Raw genomic sequence first — 9,437 nt, 5'->3', positions numbered from 1 at the left:
GTGGGGACTGCCTCTGCTATGAACTCTGGTGCCCCCTGATTTGATCACCTCCCGTTGGTGGGGAGGCCCAGTGTTGGCACACTGAGAAAATGGAAGCAGGCTATCTGGATGAGACCTGTGGTCGTATGGTGAGGAGGAAACTCCTTCTGTCACAGGAGGGGAGGGGAATAGGGCGGAAGAGGGAGGGGGTGGGAACGAGAAGATACAGTTGAGGGGATAACAATCTGCATATAATTGAATGAATAATAATAAATTAAAAAATAAACCTTGGCAGTTAAAATTTTTAAAAAAAGATGAAAGAGTGGTGATGTTAAGTCACAGATTATGGGGTGATGCATTTTCTACCTTATTATGGGATGCACTGGTTATCATCACCTAGGACACCTTCTGAGAAATAAGTGAAGAGTTGTAAACAGCAAGTGATGCACGAACTAGGTTTGGAGAAGCACACTGTCCTTTGCTGGAGGTCAGTAACGTCAGATGAGCACATCTGAAAGGGCTGGCAGGACAGAGCGAAGGAGAAGTAAATACAATTGACATGCATACTGAGGCAGAGAGCATACTTGGATAGAATTACACACACAGAGAGAGAGAGGAAAGCAAAGAATCAAAGGGCAACTCCCAGGTTCCCAGATGAACATCTGGGTGAGAACTAAAACACTGGCTTTTCCATGTCACTATTGCTTCCCACAGTAATGAAAATTCAAATGTAGAGAGATTCACTTAATCATCACTTCATGCTGTGTGTTCGTTTGATTTCTGTTCTGTCCTTTGGTTAGAAATTCAACAGTTAACCTCTAAGTGCATTTAACTTTGAATAATTTACATTTGGGATGATATAGTGTCCCTAGACTAGGGGCAGCTTGGTCACAATATTCAGGGATATTTCCCTTTTCTATGCAGAGTCACCAGTCCTTCAAAGGCAGGGAGAAGACTAGGAAACCAGCTCATGCACAAAGGACAATGCATGCCACTCTAGTGAAAAATCACAGCCTCCCCAAGGTACCTGAAAACCTCAGTGGCCAACCCATGGACCATCACTGTCAGGCACTGCTCAAGTGAGCAAGGGAGTTCCTTGTGTGTGACACATCCTCACAGTGGCTCCTTGGAGCAGACACTAACTGATATTACTCATTTTACAGCTTAGGGGGAGTTGTTAGATTACTTGCCTTAAAACACGCAGGGTACAGTCCTGTAGACTTCTCTAGGCTGTGGAAGGCTACTGCTGGAGTTAGTTGGCTTCCAGTATCACATTTTTTATCTAAAAACTAATGATTCCTTTCCTTCACATCAAATAATTCTGCGCTTATTTGAAGGAAGTAAATCTGTTTCTTCCTTCTTCCAAGCAAGGGAAGAGAAAGCTTCTCCCAAGCACATGGCAGATTTCTGTTAGACAGATATTTTATATGATTAGTTCTTGCTGGTAGAAAATCTGGAGCCAAATGTCTAGCCCACAGCAGCAAGCATCTAACTCTTTCTACTGTGAGTGTTTTTCCTCACTCCCAGATCCCCAGAATCCTCTCCCGTATCTTCTTTTCTCCCTTGTGTTTAGTTTTAATTTATACAGTGAAGGATTTTATGTATCCTTTAAAGCTTTCCTAAATCTTTTCTAAAACACCGAGAGTTATAAATAAGTCAGTAAACAGTCTCAGGCAAGTCTTAAAAGAAAGAACATGGATGTAAAAGCAACTATATGCGCATCTGAATCTTCTGCACACTAAATTCCATTGATGCACACTCATCGTTTTGCTCTTACTTTTCGGCTTCAGTCTTACTTGTGTGTGTGGTGGACATATATATGAATTCATGCTTATGTGTGTTCAGGTGTGTGTGTGTGTGTGTGTGTGTGTGTGTGTGTGTGTGTGTGTGTGTGTGTAGGCCAGACATCAATGTCAGATGTTACAGTTCCCTGCCTCATTGTTTTTGACAGCGAGCCTCTCACAGAGTCTGGAGCTCACTGATTTCCTGTATTGGCTGGCTAGAAAGTTCCACCTGTCTCCACTCTTCCCCTCCCTGGCTGGGTTATAGCTGGAGTGACAGATGCACAGCACCATGCCTGACTTTTCCATGGGATGCTGGAAATTTGAACTTGGGTCCTCACATGTATGCAGCAGGCAGCTTACATCCTGGACCATCTCCTCAGCCTTTCCTGTTGCTATTTTTAACCTGAACATAATTGGGTCTCAGAAGGTGTATCTTAATAATCCAAAATTACAAGACTAATTGGGGCAAAATGAAGGTTGAATATAAGTTCTATCAAATCAATGTTCTATTTTGCTTTGATTTTTTTTTCAACTGGTAGAATATATTCCTAACTTTAACCAAATGGGCACCATAGGGCTGGTGAGATGGCTTATAGAGTAGAGGCGCCTGCTGACCTGAGTTTGATCCAGATTCACATGATGGAAGGAGAAAACCATCTCCTGAAAGTTGGTCTTTGACCTTCTCTTCCACACCATGGCATGCACACACACACACACACACACACACACACACACACACACACACACTCATACACACACACACACACACACACACACACACACACATACATACAGTTAAAAATAAAAAAGACAATTGTCCTTCAAACTCATCCTAGGTGACATGAAACAGGGTTTGCATCAAATGTCTATGATTAAGTAAGTGGTGACTAAGTGCTGCACCTTATCACAACCAGAAATCGGGGACTGGGGAGAGAGAGCTCAGTGGTTGAGGGAACCAAGAAACTACATGATAACTAACAACTATCTGTAACTCCAGTTCCAGGAGACCCAGTGCTTCTACTGACCGCCACAGGATCCTGAACACACATGGTGTACAGACACCCACTCACGTACACACACATAGATAAATGAAAAATTATACTTCCTGGCTTACTATTAATAAAGGCTGTCTGGTATGGGACCTAGTTTGCTTTCTATTGGGGTGTGTGACAAACACCATGACCAAAATAACTTGGGAGAGGAAAGGGTTTACTTAGCCTACGTATCTCAGGTAACTGGCCAGTACTTAGAGAAGTCAGGTTAGGAACTCAAGAAAGGAACCTGGAAACAGGAACTAACATAGACACTATGAAGGAATGCTGTTTCCTGGCTTGCTGTCTAGTCTCATGCTCAGCTACTTTTCTTCTACCTTCTAGAACCACCTGCCCAGTGGTAGCACCTCCCACTGGTCTCTCCTACATCAATCACCACTCAAAAAAAAAAAAAAAACAAAAAAAAAAACAAAACAAAAACCAAAAACCAAAAAACTGATGAGGCTATACTAATATCAGGGCTTTGGGCAACACCAGAACAGACTTCCTGAAAGTGGGTAGCACTGAAGACGGAAGTGCATCATAGCCATAATGACTCCTCCCAGGGTGAGTCTGTCACCACTGCGCCCCTAGTGGCCACCATTATCACCTTGCTGCCTTATTTGAAATTATAAGCAGACAAATGTTCTTACTTCTGAACCCAAGTCCATTTGGCCAATGGCTGGACAGTTCCTTGTGACCTAACTAATACATGATGTTCAGCATCTCTGTGCATCTTCTGATAAGGTGACGATAATGTGCCTGACTGACCTGGAAGTGTTACTGATTAAAGGCTCCCAGCTATTGTATTCCAAATTAGTTTTTCTCAGATGTCTGGTTTCCTCAAGCAACAGCTAGCTAACAACTGAGAGGACAAGGATACCAGGAGATGCATGACTGAGAGGTGTCGACTTCCCTGAAGCCAGCGTCAGTGCAGGAAATTCCTTGCAGAGTTTCTAAACCTTCATTAGGCTACAGTGTGGTGTAGGATGGAGCATCCCTCCTCTTCTCCTTCACCAAGGATAGTCTAGTTTGAGTTGTGATGTTTTCGTTACTCTTCTTTTTCCTCATTATTGTTGACAGGAAGTTGCTCTAATAAAGATTCCTAATTTAATCCCATGCTGGTGCTTGCTCTTTGATGGGTGTGGATTAAGATTCTTGTGATGCTTTTCCCTGCCTAGTTCCTCTTACTGTTACCCCTCAGACCTTCCTTTCTTCTTGGGATATATAGGCTATTTAATCTTAAATTATGGAGACCTACGGAGATGTTTGAACTCCTCTACCAGATGTTGAGCCCCTTGAAGTCAAAGGCATCAAGACTTACTGATACGTTCTATCACCATATGCCAGGCCTTGTGCTACGGGCTCCACATATGCTGTGTATCCACTTAATGCTCACAAGCAGCCACTGAGGTCTATACCATCACATCTGCTTTTCAGCGAAGAAATCCTGAAGCCCAGAGAAATTAAATGACTGGCCTGCTGCCACATAACTGGCTTATAGTACACCTTAATCTGAATGTAAGTTTGTAGACTAAATTCTATTCTCAAGTATTTCCTTCCTGGACCAAAGACTTTACTCACGTAGTGAGTGCTATATGGTTTGCCTGTTTTATATCTTAACTCCTATGAAACAAGGGGCTATATTCTGTGCCCAGTGGAAGCAAACAGCCATTACATAGGGCTCAGCTTTGGTGTCATCCCTATGCCATCTTCATTTTCTAGGCCACTTTTTTTTTATTCCTTTCTGGTTATTGTTGATGAGGTTCTAACATATGTGAGTCTTTTACCCCCGACAGGAGTGTAAACACATAAACATTAATGACCTCTGGGCTCACAAGCTTGGTGTCAGATGCAGATAAATGCAAGATACATTTCTCTCTCAAAGCCAACGCACACTGTAAGAAATTATGTCAGGAAAGTAGAGGCCAGGTAGTGCTTTCTTTTCACTGTTGAAACAAAAAAGAAATGAGTTTCTACAAATTCACCTAGCAATTTGGTTATGGAAATTAGAATGAATTTCTCTGTTCTCAGTTCCCAGAGCAAAGACCACCACCACCTTCACAGCAGAACGGCTCAGTATAACACCAAGTAAGAGATGCCAAAATGTGTGTTCCTGTGTATGGAGGCATTATAGTCAGAAGGCAGGCTGCGGAGCCCTGGACTGACTTAATGGCACTTACTTACTCTTGAATTCTTTATCACAATGTTCTGTTTGTAGTACAAATTGCTTTATTAAGTATTGATGAAAATCCCTAAAAATACCCCTCTATCTATCCAAAAGCTGGGTGTAGCATTTGCATGAGTTATGAAAACTATTGTATATAATGAGTCGGAACACTGCCTCGTGAATTCTGCAGTAAAAAATTACAGTCCAGCTCCATGAATGTAATTATTCAGGCACCCACTCTGATTTATCATCTTGATGAGAAACTCAGCCATGAAATATCTCCTGCTAGAAATCAGCCTTCACTCATTTTGCAAATATACCCAAGAAAAGCAGGAGGGGTGAGAAAAAAAAAAACCCACAACAAATGATCTGCCAAGATGAGAGGAAACATAGTTCTTTTTCTTTACTTACAAAAGGTTGGTAATTTATAGTTAATTTTGAGGTAGACGGATGGGAAAATTCCACACTCCTGTGTGTGTTTGGGCAATGAAAGCCTGGCTCGTGGCTGGGGAGGTCAGCTTTCACACTGCTTACTCAAAAGCAGAACTTCAGGTGGGGAAACGGAGGGAGGAACTTCCGGGCTCGAGGCCTGGAAACATCTGGAGCTGCCCACACAGACAACCTCACAAGCCACAGCTGGTAGCTGATTAGTTCTTTGCAGGCAGCCGGGTCTCCACTGGCCCCTGCTCATGGCCCGTTGCCCCAAATTAGGGAAAATGAGTCACAGCATGTGCAAGCAAGTGGGGTTGATGGAACCCACTGAGGTCAGCTTGCTGAGAAAGCCCTTCAAAGACACGCAGGAACGTCTGACAGATGGAACGAGACAGAGGCCGAAAACGAGGAGGGTGATGGAAAAAAGAACCAAGCCTCCCAGCTCAACACAAATGGCCTCTTGGTGACTTAGAGCCAAAAAGACAGCACAGATTGTGTATCTCTTCCCTTCCTAATCTGAGTAAGAGCAGAAAAATGCTTTGCTAAATGCCTGTACAGTTTTTAGGGGTTCCTGTTTCTTTAATATGACTTCTGTCACTCAAGGGCACCTCATGTGAAAGCTGGCGGTTGTCTATTCAACTTTGTAGGGGGAAAATAACCACATAAATCTTGCTAGTCCTTGTAAATGATCTCTGTAATTCATGGTGTTTAAAAAGAATTTAAAGACCAAGACAGAAATGAAATTGGGTACCAGCAAAATTTGAACCTATTGTAAATGAGAAGTAGAAATAGGCTCTGTGAGAGTGGCTGTGTGTTATGTGTGTCATATGTGTTATGAGTGTGCAGGGGCTCTGAGGGAGCAGAAGAGGCCTGGAGATGCTCCTGAGGCCAGAGGTAACATGCGGAGGACCACTCAGTACTGCCTGGTGCTGCAGAGCTCTGCCCTTGGAACAAGAAAGAGTTTGGTTACCAGCCATATCTCTAGTCGTGTAAACCTGGGCCATTAGGTAACCGTCCTGGGCTTCAGTTATCATTATTTTACCAGATGGGGACAAGTATGCTACTTAGCTCACCGTGTCTTCGGTATGTCCTGGGAAAGGACTCATCTCACTGACCCATGATGAGTACGAAGCACCGAGGGACAGGCACCGTTATTATGCATTACTGTGCCATGCATACTAGCCCTCTGCCAGCCCCACTGTGAACAACTCCTTGACGGCTACCACTGCCCACCCTTAGACATCAGCTGGCAGCCTGAACACAGGAGGACCTGGAGACTGGTAAAAAGTGTCTGTTTTCAACTTTTCCCTAGTGGTACTTATTCTCTTGGCTTCCTGCCATGGTTTCTAAATGTCCAGATCTGAGCTAATGAATCACCAAGATAGACTTGGCTCTTGCAGGAAGACTTTCCCCACCAACTCTTTCCAAAATGAGCATAGAGGAAGAAGGGGATGGGATAAGTGAGATCCTTTCCCTTGATCCTAAAGAATCATGTCTTCCCTAAACAGCAGACCTAAGCAGGACCACCCAATTATCTGGGAGCTATACATATTAGTGGGCTAGGAGGAAACCCATGGTTTCCTTCAAGACAGACACAGTTGAGAGATCATCTTGGGTGAAAACTAGGACCAGTCTAAGTCACTTGTCTTCACCAACAAATACTTACAGCAAGAGTTAGTTAGCACACTCAGGCTTCCCTCGGACTTATGTTTTCCCTCACCCCACTTCTATGAGCTGTTAAGGGTGGAAGTCCTGTTTTAGCCATGCCACAAATCCCATCTGAGCCTTCCTGCAACACGCACTGGTCTCAGACAGCTCGGAAAATGCTTGTTGACCTGTTTTGTGACACTTTTTTACAGAAATCCGTCTCAGCCCAGGAAGCCCCGGGGGCCCCTGGCTCCTAGACAGCTTTTAAAAAATCATGTGTTTATTTGCAAAATAGTTGGTCTAACTCTGTCCCCGTGTCTCTGCTGCACTGATCTAGTGCTGTTCTGCTGATGGCAAGAGGCAGGCACCCTTTAAGCTTTTCTCCCTCATTTTCATTATTAACAAGGAGGATCCTGTGAAATATCTTCACGTCACTTACAAGGTTTTGGGGCTTCCTAACCTAACGCAGAGAGTGGCCCACAGTCAACCCTGAGTGCACCTTTATGGAGTGGACTTAGGGGAGGCAGAAAGCAAAGGCGTCATCTGTGGTCAACACTCTGCTGTCTCATCAGTCAACACTCCGAAGAGTTAGTCACCATGGCTACAAGCCCACAGCCAAATTCTAAAGTTATAACTAACTTCCCCAAACTTTGTATTCACATGATATTCTTTTTCATTTACATACAATTTATTTGCTTTTTCTTTTAAAGTGTGGTCACAATGTTGATTTGTCTTTCCTCTACTATTTTTTTTCCACCTAAACACCAGGATGCTTCTTTGATAGATGACCTTAAAATCTTTTTAACAGCTTTGAAAGCCACTCTTTACAGAAAGCCTACCTTGCATTAGAATCTCAGAGAGACTCCTGTAGCTAGTTCTCAAAACTAAGTCATGAATTATATTGGGTTAACGGCCGATGTCATAGGCATCATTGTAGTGATTGAAAAAGGTGAGAAATTCTCTAAAGAAAAAGGTCTCTGTGCCTTTTCTTTTGCCCTCAAATGGAAATAATACCTACTGGCCAGTTTCAGCTACAGACACAAAGATGATACCATTAGCTGAATTGTTCTAGTTTCCAGTAGACCCATGGATGACCTGAAATGGGTCTCCCCGGAAACTATACGTCAACATCGATCTACAATCTTGGTCTTATAGACACAGTCATTTTTTTCTGCTGCATCCATGTTGAACCAGCTGTCCAACTCTAAAATCTACCAAAAACAGATGAACAAACAAGCAGTACCGTCTGGCCCTGAGCATAGTACGCTAGCAGCTTCAGCCTTGCTTAATTCATAACTCTAAAATCTTATGTATATTGGCCACAATGATGTTTCCTTTCATTGCAGCTTATTTAGTTATCTGCTCCCAGCATTTGAATTGTCATTGCAAGGGACTGAATTGTGAGTGGTTTGTGATGACCTTCAGTGCTCCTGACTGGGAGTGGCTTTCAATTGACTACTCCACCAGACAGCACCCTTGATCGTTGTTTTCTTGGTATTACAATAGCTATTGTGATGGGATGTTGAATGTTTACCCATCCTTACCTACTGTCTTCACATATCACTCAAAGCCAGACCTTCTACACAGTGAACTCTCTGACTGCGTGGATTTTCATCTGTGAGTCGCAGACGTCTGCTCTCAACACACAAAGCACCTAATAGTCATAGGAAGCATGAAGAGAGTTTGTGTTGCTAGGCATGATGGCTAACTCTGACTGTCAATTTGATGGGGTTTAAGTCACCATGGAAACAAAACCTCAGGCCAGGCTTGTAAGGGATTATCTAGATTAGCTTAATTGATGTGGGAAGTTCCGCCCTAACATGGCTAGTTCCCTTCCACAGGCTTTAGTCTGAGTTGGTCGCAGGCATGCCCCATCCTCCATGTTATCTGACTTATGCAGAGTGGCAAGTCATCTCCAGATCCTGCTGTCTGGATCTCTCATCATCACGGTCTGCACCCTTGAACTGTGAGCTCAAATAAAACTTTCCTTCCATACATTGTTTTTTTTTGGGGGGGAGAGGGGTACATTTTATTACATCAGTAATTAGTACACTAGGAAATAGCTTATTGCTGTAAAAAAACTTGATTCTGAAGGATTTTGGTGTCAAGTTTTGTATAGAGAACATGGCTACAAGCAGTCTGGGTGAGAAAGAGGGTTGGAGCAGGACACAGCTCATATTGCTCTGCTAGGAGCTCAGATTTCCGGTCTTACTTCCAAGGAGGGGAACCTGGATGTTAAGAATGATGCAACGGCCATCAGCAAGAACAGAGACCTCATCTGAAAGAAAGCGCTGTGCAGCTGTGTTCGAAACTTGTAACGATGCAAACCTACAAATTTTAAAAATTAAAACAAAATGCCTCAAATGCTCCAAATGTTTTGATTCCCTTCTGTAA

This window comes from Acomys russatus, chromosome 4 (assembly GCF_903995435.1).
Source record: "Acomys russatus chromosome 4, mAcoRus1.1, whole genome shotgun sequence".
Classification (NCBI taxonomy): domain Eukaryota; kingdom Metazoa; phylum Chordata; class Mammalia; order Rodentia; family Muridae; genus Acomys; species Acomys russatus.
Note: the sequence above shows the minus strand (reverse complement) of the source record.